This window comes from Lathyrus oleraceus, chromosome 2, assembly GCF_024323335.1.
Source record: "Lathyrus oleraceus cultivar Zhongwan6 chromosome 2, CAAS_Psat_ZW6_1.0, whole genome shotgun sequence".
Classification (NCBI taxonomy): Eukaryota; Viridiplantae; Streptophyta; class Magnoliopsida; order Fabales; family Fabaceae; genus Lathyrus; species Lathyrus oleraceus.
In genome coordinates this window covers 115,007,460-115,021,325 of record NC_066580.1, presented here as the reverse complement: position 1 = coordinate 115,021,325, position 13,866 = coordinate 115,007,460, and the positions used below count along the sequence as shown (strand labels likewise).

Here is a 13,866-nt window from a genome sequence, read left to right as displayed (position 1 = left end):
AATTTGGTCTTAGTTGAACCCTCTTGGTTCAATGCATTTTTTCCTAATATTATCCGTAATTTTCAATTCAGGACTCTCTATAGAAAGAACTCAACTTTTAATAGTCAGAAGTATAATTCACCTTTTTTCAACTAACTTCGTCCAATGCTGCTTTCCTAATACTAACTGTGAAGATTCGATCAGGGCACCCCTTGAATCTAAAATACATCTCACTTTAACTCAAACACTCTCTCAAGTATTTGGACAATTACAAAAGTATAAGAATAATGAAACAAATTTACAAATCAAATACTTTATTCCTTAATATATGAATAAGTTTCAAGAATAGAGTAATATAAAATAAATACAATACTCAAATAAAACTCTCCTATATAGTAGATATTTTCTCTCAAGTTCTAAGTCTTCATAAAGGAGATGAACTCCTTAAATAAACACAAAAGTCCAACTCCAAAATCCCATAAAGGTTTAGGTTGTAAACACTGATGAACTTTCTAAAAAGCACATGTTATATATCTTCAATATTGATGATTTCCAATCTTGACTAACCGACCATCTTGAATAAATCTGAATCTCTTGATTATAACAACTTCATTCTTGTCGCATTTGATTCAGATCATATCTTCCAAAAATACACATGATCAATCAGATCTTTATTATGAAGGTAGAGATCCTTGATTGATACAAATCTTGAACAAATTAGAACACCAAAAACAATCTTGCTAAAAACAATTATTTTCCAAATCCATACACATGCTAACACACTTATATCTCTAATAGAACATAAAAGGAAACAAATCTTGAAAGGAAGAGATATACTTCTTTTATTTTGGGCTTCAAGCAAACAATCCGAGAGATGTTGAGAGAGGATGTTTGGGACATTATGCTCAACAACTTACTTTCTAAGGAACATCACACAGTTGATTCAGAATCTTCATTCACACAAAACCAATAATGTCTTTTCTTGTTATAAAAATGAATTCCTAGCTCTTAAGTAAAGAATTCAAAATACAATCTCTTCTAAAGTTGAAACTCTTTATAAACCATTTTTAATAGTGATTAAAGATCTTCTCATTAAGGGCAAATACAAATCTTGTAAACAAAACTATTTAAATTTCTTCATGGAATTTTTATTTCATTGCACCTTCAATCAATATAATTGCATATCCAATTTTAGCACAATCTTGGAGTAAATAAAACTGAACCAAAAGCATATCTAATTAATTCTTTTCTTCAATCCAAATCCAAATAAATAAAATCTTCTTCATTTAAAATAAGATTTAATATAAAATAAAATAAAATTTGATTTATGATTTAACAATTAAAGTATTAAATCATATCCAATTAAATCTTCTTAAACCATTATATTTTATGATTTAATAAAAAATATTAAAAACTAATTTGATTTATGATTATTCTTATATACACAATCTTGACACACTTCAGGAAGAACTAAAACCGAAACAAATCTTGAATAAAATAAAAAGAGAATCACAACCCAATTCGTGCAGTACACGCACCAAAATGTCATACAACATATTTAAGACATATTGTTCAAAAAGTAGCTCACACAATTTGTGAATCAAATCTTTTTTTCAAAGCAACTTTAGCAGAATCTTAGACTGAACAAACATGAACCAAATCTTGTAGTAACCTCTGGAATCAAACACAAAACCAAATGAGTCAAGATGTACTTAACAACTTTTTGACATCTTGCTTTTCATTTTGCCTATAAAAATAAGTCAATCTAAATATAATAACAATTGTATTTAAGTGAGGTTTTGTATTATATAAATTGGTGTTATTTTAGATTCACCAAGAAATATTATTTCTCTTGGTTGAATAACTTATCCTTAAGGGAGTGTTTGTTTGGGTCCGGAGCTAAACTCGTTAAAAGCTTTGTTAGGGGATTTAGTTTCTAAGTCGTCAGTTTGATTCGTAAGCTCAGCCCGTGTAAAAGCTTACTTTGGTTTGAGATCAACACAACTTAAAATATCAACCTGGTTCGTGGCCAGTTTGTTCAAAAAATTGATTCAGTTCGAGTTCAGCCCGGTTTAAAATCTCAACTTAGTTTGTGATTATTCAATTCAAAACCTTGGTTCGGTTTGGAGGATATCCTGTTCAAAACTCTAGTTTAGTTCGAGACAAGTTCGTATAAAATCTTGGTTTAACTTGGGGACTTATCTCTTTAAGTTCGAGTTTGGAAGGAAGACTAACCGCTTCAGCCCAGTGTTCTATTATTGGTTGGAACAAAGCATAAAACTTCATTTTTCCTTATATAAGAGGGTTGGAGATTTTAACCTACTAAAAGTTCGTAAGAATTACTAGATACTCTCAAGATCAAATCTTGGGGACATGATTAGGTCTTCTTGATTGAACCTCTATAATTCTCTGGTGTTATTTCTCTTACCCCTTAAGTCTTTATTTTCCAAAAATTTACTTTCCGCTAGAAATCAAAAGTCAATTCCCACAATTATAGCAAATGTTATGTAGTGGAATTAAAATGGATCAGAAAGTGAAAATGCAGAGCTTGCTACAATGGTTTTGAGCTTCTGATGCAAAGGAGAAAAGTGATGGTCTTCAAGGTTAGCACTCAAACGCTCAAGTTAGAATGAGAGTGAAAAGTGGTGTTCGAATGAGAGAAAATTTAATACATGTGAATGACGCACTTTCTCTTTTAAATATGAGAAATAGTTGGCAACTGAACGCATGTGGAACAATATGGAATACTGTCAACCTACACATTGATTTGGGTGGGTGGCATGGCATTCACGTGAATGATTGGTTTCTCCGTAGAAAGTAAGAGTCTACATAATCTGCATTTAATGCTTCATTGTTTCACTATTGGACATTTGTTTTCTGGACCCTACGGGCGGTCCAAAACAGGTTCATAAGTAAATACTAGTCTAAGAATGATTCATAAGTATTTGTGAGTCCTAGTTTGATGATATTTTCTAGGCAACTTCTTCTACTTCAACCATTTGTGGTCGATGAACATTACACAATTACGATTAACGATGAGCAATGTCGATAAATAATGACATTGAAGCTTCTCACTACTTGGAATATGTAATTGATTTTGGAAGGACATGGTACATGATGTTCAGTTAGATTTAGTAAAAAAATTGAGAAAAGGAGAAAAAATGGTATTAAAGAAAAAAGAGTTTGAGAAAATTAATAGTGTTGAAGAAGAAAGGGTTTGAGAATATTTTTTTTTGTAAAGAAGTGATTTTTGTTTGAAAGTATCTTTAGATGTTAGAAAAGAAAAAAAATATTAGATGTTAAAAGAAATATAATTGTTTTTAGAATGATTAATATAAAATAATTTTATTTATTGGGGGTGAAAGTAAAATAAATGATTAATCTATTCAACGGTAAAAAGTTTGTTTATGCATAGTAAATGCCACCAAAATTTATCTCATTTGAATATTATATAATTAACTTGAAAAAATTTATAAAAACAAATATAATGTCTTTCCTATGTCAATAATTTAGTTGATAGTGAACTTGAATTAGTGAAAACTTATAAAAAAAGAAATAGTGCAGCTACGTAGTTGTAATAATTTTTATGTTGCGAAAACTAACGTTTCAACCAATGCTCTTTAAGTGTTAAAAGACTTAGCTATTTGAGTTAATTAAAAATATATGTTGTTCTCGTGGGACTGAAAATGTTTATAAAGTAGTGCGAAAGTTTGACTGAAAATGTTTATGGTATGTTACATTTCATAAAGTAGGGCGAAAGTAGTTGTTGTCAAGTATGTTTTGGTGGGGAAAGTAAATAAAAAGTGGACGTGCCGGAGTGGTTATCGGGCATGACTAGAAATCATGTGGGCTTTGCCCGCGCAGGTTCGAATCCTGCCGTCCACGTATTTTTCATTTTATTCCGGAATTTTGCAATTGAAAAAGGAAAATAAAAATCGCTAGAAGGAGGGGTTGAACCTCCGACCTTGTGGTTAACAGCCACACGCTCTAACCAACTGAGCTATTCCAGCTTCGGTTGTCATAACGATAGAATGAACTTATTTATAATATACATAAAACTCGTAATGAAATGTAAATCACAAATAACATTATAATATTGCACACGCAGTACCTCCGCAGTCACTAAAATCAGACGCAACATGCTTCAATGACAACATTAGTAAATTGAAGGATCAAAAGTTAAGACCTTTATATTTAACAATGTATGATTTCAATTATAAAATGCATAATACATGGAGAAGATAGGAAGCAAATAAACATCCAATTATTGAAATATTCACTATCTTCTAATTTGAAGAAAATAGTAATTAAGACGTCCATGATAAAATTATATGGTTATTTGTCATAATTAATTCTACATAATAGTCTAGGTAATATTTTATGTATAAGAAAATGGTACTTCTACCATGGAATAATAATATAGAATTTTGTTATTTTATACTAATATATGACTTAATTTTTATATCATACAATATTATCGAATTTATACCGTGAATAATTTTTTTTTAAATTAAAATAAATAAAAAATTATTATATATATATTTTATAACTCAAATATAAGATTTCACTAATCATACATATGTTATTAATAATTTATTTTACTTATAACTCATTAAATATTTTTGGGTTCGTAATATAAAATGATTGGAGAAATAAAATGGAGTGTAAATCATCGAATTCAAATTTTATGATTGAAATGTAAGATAGCTCCAGAGATTTAATATGACACAAAGGTACTGCTCAAGTTAAAGATTCTCTTAACATCAGTTAAGTGAGTCTCCCTAGGGTCTGATTGGAAGCGGGCACACAAACAAACATTGAATGAAATATCAAGTATAGAAGCAGTTAGATAAAGGAGAGAGATTGTCATACCTCTGAATAGCTTCTAATTTACCTTACTACTTACCTCTTCCTTTTCCAGAATGCATGTAGGATACATTGGGGTTTTTGCTTGCTTGCATTCTGACAAGTTAAACTTCTTCCGAAGTTCTCTTGTATACTTGCTTTGGTGGATGTACGTCCCTTCTGAACATTGATCGATTTGAATCCCAAAAAAAACCTAAGTTCTCCCATCAGACTCATTTCAAATTTTGCCTGCATTAACATAGCAAACTCTTTGCACAATGAAGCATTAGTAAGGTAGTTAACAATTGCAAGCTCTTTGCACAATGAACCATATAACGATATTTTTTGTTTAAAAACAAAATCTGGGTTTTGAGAACTTTCAAAACCATGAGATTGGTGCACATACACTTCTTTAGAAATGTATATTCAGAAATGCACTCTTAATATCCATCTGATACAGAATAATATTATGATTTACTGCAAACGAAACTAAAAGATGAATAGACTCTAACCTCACAACTGGTGCAAAGGTTTTTGTCTAGTTTATACCTTCTTGTTGACTATAACTTTGTGCTACCAGTCGAGCCTTTTTTCAAATGACTTCACCTTTCTCATTGAGCTTGTTTCTAAACACCCATCTGGTTCCAAGGATATGGAAACCCTTTGGTTTTTAAACAAGATCCCAAACGTCGTTTCTGGTAAATTGATTCAATTCCTCTTGCATAGCCATAATCCATTCATTCTCTATAAGAGATTCATCAATAGAGGTAGCTATATCAAAGATACCAAACCCAGAAGGGTTTCTTTAGAAGGTTTGAATGAAGGTCGAGTTCTGACTGGTGCATCTCTATCTCCCATAATCAATTCTTCAAAATGAGAAGTTCTTGATTTACTCTTCTTCTGATGAGTAGGACCAACAACAGCTTCTGGTTGAGTCGCTTATGAGTCTTTTACTTCAGCATCCTTATTATTGAAGAAGATAGGAAGTAAATAAACATCCAATTATTGAAATATTCACTATCTTCTAATTTGAAGAAAATAGTAATTAAGACGTCCATGATAAAATTATATGGTTATTTGTCATAATTAATTCTACATAATAGTCTAGGTAATATTTTATGCATAGGAAAATGGTACTTCTACGATGGAATAGTAATATAGAATTATGTTTATACTAAAATATGACTTAATTTTTATACCATACAATATTATCGAATTTATACCGTGAATATTTTTTTTAAAGTTAAAATAAATAAAAATTATTATAAATATATTTTATAACTCAAATATAAGATTGCACAATTTTATCATTTCACTAATCATACATATGTTATTAATAATTTATTTTACTTATAACTCATTAAATATTTTGGATTCGTAATATAAAATGATTGGAGAAATAAAATGGAGTGTAAATCATCGAATTCAAATTTGGTGGTTGAAATGTAAGGTAGCTCCAGAGATTTAATGTGACGCAAAGGTACTTCTCAAGTTAAAGAGAAAAATTTATCGGACTGCGGTAAAACGTACGTTGTTGTACGAGATAAAATGTTAGATAGTTAAGAACCAACACGATAATAAAGTAATTGTAACTTAAACGAAGGTGTTGCATTGGAGTGTGGAAAGATTAGACATAATAAGATTAGAAAATAAAGTATTATAGAAAATGTTGAGGTAGCACCTATAGTAGCGAAGATGGTGGAAATAGACTTAAGTGGTTTGAGCACTTAGAGAGAATACTTGTAGATCATGTGGCAAAAAGAATAAATCATATGGATAGAAGTTAAATTAATAGATGAAGAAGAAGACCTAGAAAGACTATAAGAGAAATTATTTAAAAGATCTCGAGATTAGAAGAATGGTCATAGGCAAAACATTATGGTGAAAGTTGATACTAACTAAGGTTGGGCTGTTGTTTGTGTACTTATAACTCATGAATCATTTTCACTATTTTTCTAATCAATAAAGGGTTGCCATGGGCTTTTAGGGTTTGTTGTGAGGTTTAGAGCTAGCTCATGCAAAGATATGAGAAGTCATGTATGAAGGAGAATTGCGGTCCAAAACGCAGCGGAAATTAAAATCTTCTCCTTTAGAGATCCTTACGAATGGTCATGATCAGTGATAGAATATTTACCTCTTGTGACGACTGAAACCTTTGGTGCAGATCTCTTGTGACGATCAAAACCTTTGATGCAAATCCACGAAGCGATCACGAACGTTGAACGATGACAACGTCTCTACTCAGTCCACACGAACGGGTTTCCTTCAATCTCAGTGCTAGCTGGTACAAATGAAGGCTTTAAGTGAGAGAGAGAGAGTGATAGAAAATGAAAATAATGCAACCGCAAAATTTTGCTTCTGCACAAGGGTTCTATTTATAGAACCACTTGTGTGAGCTTCAAGCTAAAAGCCCACTTAAGTGTATTTTGGCCCATATCTTATAATATACCCAAAATCACTTAAGCTCATGGTACCTTACCATATTTCGTATTCTACTCAAGTACATCGTACCTTACGATGCTCTATAACTCACTTAAGGGCACCGTACCTTACGGTATTTCTTAGTTACTCTATCTCTCATTAATCCGTCCTTTGTGTGTGACCCTGTAGGTTTTCGTGACGTTGGCAATTATATTAAATCACGCATTTAACATAATAAACAGTGAGCGGTATCTAGCAACACATCACTGCTACCCAAGACACGAAAATGTCATGTGATCTGACAATTCCTTCTGTGATAATAATTATGTGTATAATTACCCTTTTGCCCTTATGTCTATATTGAACACAAGGCATAGACCGTGTCATCCTTGTCCAGTTCAATATTGGGCCCATAGACATTTATCCTGTTATGCAGGATGGGCAAATTCCATCTAGGTCACTCATGTCCCTCAGCATGCTTTGTGGAGTACCCATCAACTGTCTTTATGGTTATCCAGTTACGGACAACGTTGGATCAGCAATAAAGCACTCGACTCTACATCTAGGATCCATAGTGGTTTCAGGTCGAAGAGTGGAATACACTATTATCACCATGAGAATAACTTATGACACCTTGCATAACTTTCTATATAGTATTCTCATAGCGGGTCAATCCGGTATAAATATTACTCCTAACATTCATACCTATGTTTAAGACTTGATAACTCTTTATCCATGATCCATGAGATGTGATCATCAGTCTACAAACATAATAGTCTTAATGCTTTAATGTTATCCCACTTCACACTAAAGCTCGACTACGGATACTTTAGGAATAGTGTCCTTATGTTTAATGTGTTCTCATGATTAAGTCACACTTAATACATTAAACGGACTATCTATTCCAGGGACTTTATTAATCAACCATAATAAAGAGAATGCCTTTTATTATTCGATACAAGTACCAAAATGTATTGGCCTCTAGGGCTTACACCAACAATCTCCCACTAGCACTAGAGCCAATCAGGCATACCCCGTATGCCCATTGATCTAGTATGGCCATCATGCTTCTGCTGCGTAAGAGGCTTTGTCAGTGGGTCAGCTATATTGTCAAGTGTAGGTACTTTACATATTTTCACATCTCCTTTATCTATTATCTCTCGAATGAGATGATAACGCCTGAGTATGTGTTTGGATCGTCGGTGAGATCTAGGCTCCTTAGCTTGTGCGATAGCACCATCATAATAGAGACCAATGGGATCCACAATGCTAGGGACTATGCCAAGTTCACTAATGAACTTTTTGATCCAAACAACTCCCTTTTCTGCATTTGAGGCAGCAATATACTCGGCCTCGGTTGTAGAATCAGCAACTGTATCTTGCTTTGAAATTTTCAAACTCACAGTGCCAGCATTTCAGCAAAACACATAACCATTGGAATCATTCATATTAAAGCGTCTCAGCACCTTGTCTATGTACTCTGACTTAGGCCAAGCATTTTATGATCTATCTCTATAGATTCTGATTCCTAATATATAGGCTGCTTCACCTAGGTCCTTCATAGATAAGCATTTCCCCACCCAAGACTTTGCTTGTTGCAGGGTAGGGATATCGTTTCCAATAAGTAATATGTCATCTACATATAATACCAGGAATACGATCATGCTCCCACTAACCTTCTTGTAGACACAAGGCTCATCTTCGTTCTTGAGTAATACATCACCTCGATCAGATATCCATATATCTCAGGTAGGTGACGTATCCTGCCTGACCTACGCTGGTCTTGTTCTACTTGAGCAGGTTGCTCTTACACAACTACTTGTGTTTCCTGCTCCAATTCCTCCATAGGTGTGTCGATGCTTTGTGATTCTTGAATTTCTTCAAGCTCTACTTTCCTCCCACTGGTTCCTTTGGAAATAAAATTATTTTATAGGAAAACTCCAGTTCGAGCGACAAACACTTTGCCCTCAGAAGGATTGTAGAAGTAATACCCTTTTGTTTCTTTAGGATACCCCACAAATAAGCATTTGTCAGATTTGGGCTCAAGCTTAGTTGAAATTTGTCGTTTCACATAAACCTCGCAACCCCAAATCTTTATGTAAGACATATGTGGTCTCTTACCACTCCATATCTCATATGGTGTCTTATTAACCTTTTGGATGGAACATGGTCAAGTGTGTAAGCTGTTGTCAATAGTGCATGTCCGCAAATGGAGTTTGGAAGATCAACGTGACTCATCATGGATTTAACTCATTAGGTTTCATCCTTTTAGTATTAATGTTATAAGTTGGCATTATGAGATCAAGGACATATAGTCCATTGCTCACTTGTGCAGTAGCATAGAATATATCATTCAAATAAATTGAGCAACAATTGTTCTTTATTATAAATGAAAAACCAAACTTGTCCAAACAAGAAATGGAAATAATATTCCTGCTAATTGCAGGTACATAATAACAGTTCTCTAACTGAATTATAAAACCACTAGGTAAAGTCAATACATAAGATCCTACGGCTAAAGTAGCAACCTTTGCTCCATTGCCAACTCGTAGGTCAACTTCACCTTTTGCCAAATCTCTACTCCCTTTCAGCCCCTGCACATTTGTACAAGTGTGAGAACCGCATCCAGTATCTAATACCCATGATGCAGAAGTAGATGAATTAATAACAAAAATACCTGAAGTTGAAGTCTCTACTCCATTCTTCTTATCTTCCAGGTACTTTGGGCAGTTTCTCTTCCAGTGTCCGGTCTTACCGCAATGGAAGCAGGTGCCTTCTTTTGCTATGCCTCCACTAGGCTTTAAAGCAGCAACGGTGGGTTTGGGTTTGGCAACTTCCTTGCCTTTCCCTTTATCACCCTGCTTAGTGGGCCTTTTGTTCTGTCTCTTTCCATTTCCGATCATCAGAATGGACTTCCCTTTTGACTTCAGATTCTACTCGGCAGTTCTTAACATAGCGAGCAGTTCAGGAAGAGATTTGTCCATATCAATCATATTGAAATTTAGGACAAATTGACTGAAACTATCTGGCAACGATTGCAAGATCAAATCAGTCGCAAGTTCCTTTTCGAGGGGAAAACCCAATCTCTCAAGGTTTTCCACATACCCAATCATCTTGAGTACATGGGGACCTACAGGGGCTCCCTCAGCTAACTTGCTTTGGAAAAGGGCTTTTGAAACTTCAAACCTCTCATGCCTTGCTTGCTCTTGATAGAGCAGCTTCAGGTGTTCGATCATATCGAACGCTGACATGTTCTCATGTTGCTTTTGCAATTCTGAGTTCATGGTAGCCAGCATGAAACAAGCAGTTTCATTGGCATCATCGACATGCTTCTTATAAGCATCTCTTTCTGCCTTAGGTGCAGAACTAGGAGGTTCCTCTTCAGGAACAGGTGTCTCTAAGCCATACAGCTTTTTATCATGTTTGAGGACAATCCTCAGGTTTCGGTGCCAATCCAGAAAATTTGTTCCAGACAATTTTTCTTTGTCAAGGATTGACCGCAAGATGTTGTTAGAGGTGTTTGTTGTCATGGTTATCTACATAAGGATTAAGAAAATATAAGTATCATTGACATATTTAATTAGGCCTTTAATCAAATATGCTCCCACTATTTTACTCAAAACAAATGACCCTCATCATTTGATTCGGAAAATCCCGTTGGAAGATTTTCTAGTGGGTCGAGATCCATATTTCACTTCGTTCTAAGTCCGCGTAGGCGGATTACACAAAACTAGGTTATTTAGGTAGGAACTCCTTCCAATTGTATCTCATACAACTCTCGAAAATTTCAGTTGGGTGAATAACTCCTTATTCGAATCCATCATATGGATCATTCCCAACTCTTGCTTCTAAAACATATATGATATTATTATAATTAAGTTTGACCCATTGTTTTAGCAGTTGGATATTACAATTATCCCATCGCACCTTACTAATATAGAACATGCACCTCGCTTTGGCGAAACCTACATTATCCGATACTAGTCTTGATGAGTGCTAAAACTTGGAAAGCAAACATATATAATATCATCATAATTTGTTTAGTTAAGTTTGACCCATTGTTTTAGCAGTTGGATATTACAATTATCCCATCGCACCTTACTAATATAGAACATGCACCTCGCTTTGGCGAAACCTACATTATCCGATACTAGTCTTGATGAGTGCTAAAACTTGGAAAGCATAAACTTAATATTTTAGTTTGAGGGAATTTCAATTGTTATGATCTCACCGGCTTATTTATCATATAAATCGTCTCTCACATGCATCAACATACATTCACATGCATCAACATACATACACAATGAAACAGTTATGGCCCCTAGCGCAATTGTTCTCCCAAGCCAATGAGAGAACCTAAGCTAACCTAATAACGATCTAAGCTTCTCCAAGCAAGATCTTCAAGGTTGTCCTCCTTTAGTATTGAATTCTTCTCTAAGCTTCTCCAAGCAAGATCTTCAAGGTTGTCCTCCTTTGATCTTGAATTCATCTCTTTCTTCATAACATTGTCTTCTTCTCTTTCTTCACAGTATTACATTCCAGAAGAAACTCGTTTTACATACGAGGGTTTGAGATGAGAAAAGAAGTTACATTAAGAGATCAAAAGGAGAGGCACGACACGCAGGTCGTATTTAAAAACCCAAAACAAAATAAAGGAAGACTAAGGCCATAACTGATCACAACAAGGCAATAATAACAAACACATTATTATTATTATTATTAATTTTTAATTCCTTTAATTAATTAAAACCAAATTAAATTTCGGCGACCGATCACACTACGCAGAGTTAGACGGTGGTTCCCTTGCATAGTCACAAAACAGGAACCCCAAAATTTTGACTCTGGGAGTGTGACGACCGTCACAGGCAATGTGAGTGTGACGACCGTCATGGGCGTGTTACGACCGTCACGCATCCAGTTTGTTACGCCTGTTACGCTCGTCACACGAGCTTCACGCGGCCAAACTAATAGAACTTTGAAACAGTCTACGGACCTCTTCCAAAAAGCCCTAAATTCACAACTCCTTGACGGCACAACCCTTGCGCCGTCACCAACCCTAATGCGCCAATTTCAGACCGTCAAACACACCTCGATTGTTGATTCAGTATGATTGATCAACAGGTCATTGCTTCACCATACTAATGTCGGATTCCGAAGCAAATGACCATTGATCGCTCAAAGGAAAACAATCATTTAGTGTTCGAATGAACGAAACAGAAACAGTATATCACATATACCGTATTTTGCATTAGGATTACTTATATCATATATAAGTTGATCGGTCTCAATTGCGTAACCTATGGACGATCGATGTATCGCTGCTTCACCATACTAATGTCGGATTCCGAAGCATAGTCAACATCAATCATCCAACTCGTACACTCATGATGCCAAATTTAATTACTCGTTTAATTAATTGATTCATTCTGTCTTTTAATCATATTAATACAGAAAATAAACAGCTATCCGAGTCATGGTTTCGTAAGTGGCTCTGATACCACTGAAGGAGAATTGCGGTCCAAAACGCAGCGGAAATTAAAATTTTCTCCTTTAGAGATCCTTACGAATGGTCATGATCAGTGATAGAATATTTACCTCTTGTGACGACTGAAACCTTTGGTGCAGATCTCTTGTGACGATCAAAACCTTTTATGCAAATCCACGAAGCGATCACGAACGTTGAACGATGACAACGTCTCTACTCAGTCCACATGAACGGGTTTCCTTCAATCTCAGTGCTAGCTGGTACGAATGAAGGCTTTGAGTGAGAGAGAGAGAGTGATAGAAAATGAAAATAATGCAACCGCAAAATTTTGCTTCTGCACAAGGGTTCTATTTATAGAACCACTTGTGTGGGCTTCAAGCTAAAATCCCACTTAAGTGTATTTTGGCCCATATCTTATAATATACCCAAAATCACTTAAGCTCATGGTACCTTACCATATTTCGTATTCTACTCAAGTACATCGTACCTTACGATGCTCTATAACTCACTTAAGGGCACCGTACCTTACGGTATTCCTTAGTTACTCTATCTCTCATTAATCCGTCCTTTGTGTGTGACCCTGTAGGTTTTCGTGACGTTGGCAATTATATTAAATCACGCATTTAACATAATAAACAGTGAGCAGTATCTAGCAACACATCACTGCTACCCAAGACACGAAAATGTCATGTGATCTGACAATTCCTTCTGTGATAATAATTATGTGTATAATTACCCTTTTGCCCTTATGTCTATATTGAACACAAGGCATAGACCGTGTCATCCTTGTCCAGTTCAATATTGGGCCCATAGACATTTATCCTGTTATGCAGGATGGGCAAATTCCATCTAGGTCACTCATGTCCCTCAGCATGCTTTGTGGAGTACCCATCAACTGTCTTTATGGTTATCCAGTTACGGACAACGTTGGATCAGCAATAAAGCACTCGACTCTACATCTAGGATCCATAGTGGTTTCAGGTCGAAGAGTGGAATACACTATTATCACCATGAGAATAACTTATGACACCTTGCATAACTTTCTATATAGTATTCTCATAGCGGGTCAATCCGGTATAAATATTACTCCTAACATTCATACCTATGTTTAAGACTTGATAACTCTTTATCCATGA

At 34.8% G+C, this 13,866-nt stretch overlaps 2 non-coding genes across 2 annotated transcripts; one reads left to right on the top strand and one right to left on the bottom strand.

The window, feature by feature from the left end:
• Positions 1 to 3,782: 3,782 nt before the first annotated feature.
• Positions 3,783 to 3,864, top strand: TRNAS-AGA (transfer RNA serine (anticodon AGA)). The gene has a single exon. It is a non-coding gene; the product is annotated as a tRNA-Ser (tRNA).
• A 51-nt stretch (positions 3,865 to 3,915) lies between these two features.
• TRNAN-GUU (transfer RNA asparagine (anticodon GUU)) lies at positions 3,916 to 3,989 on the bottom strand. The gene has a single exon. It is a non-coding gene; the product is annotated as a tRNA-Asn (tRNA).
• Between the last annotated feature and the right edge of the window lie 9,877 nt (positions 3,990 to 13,866).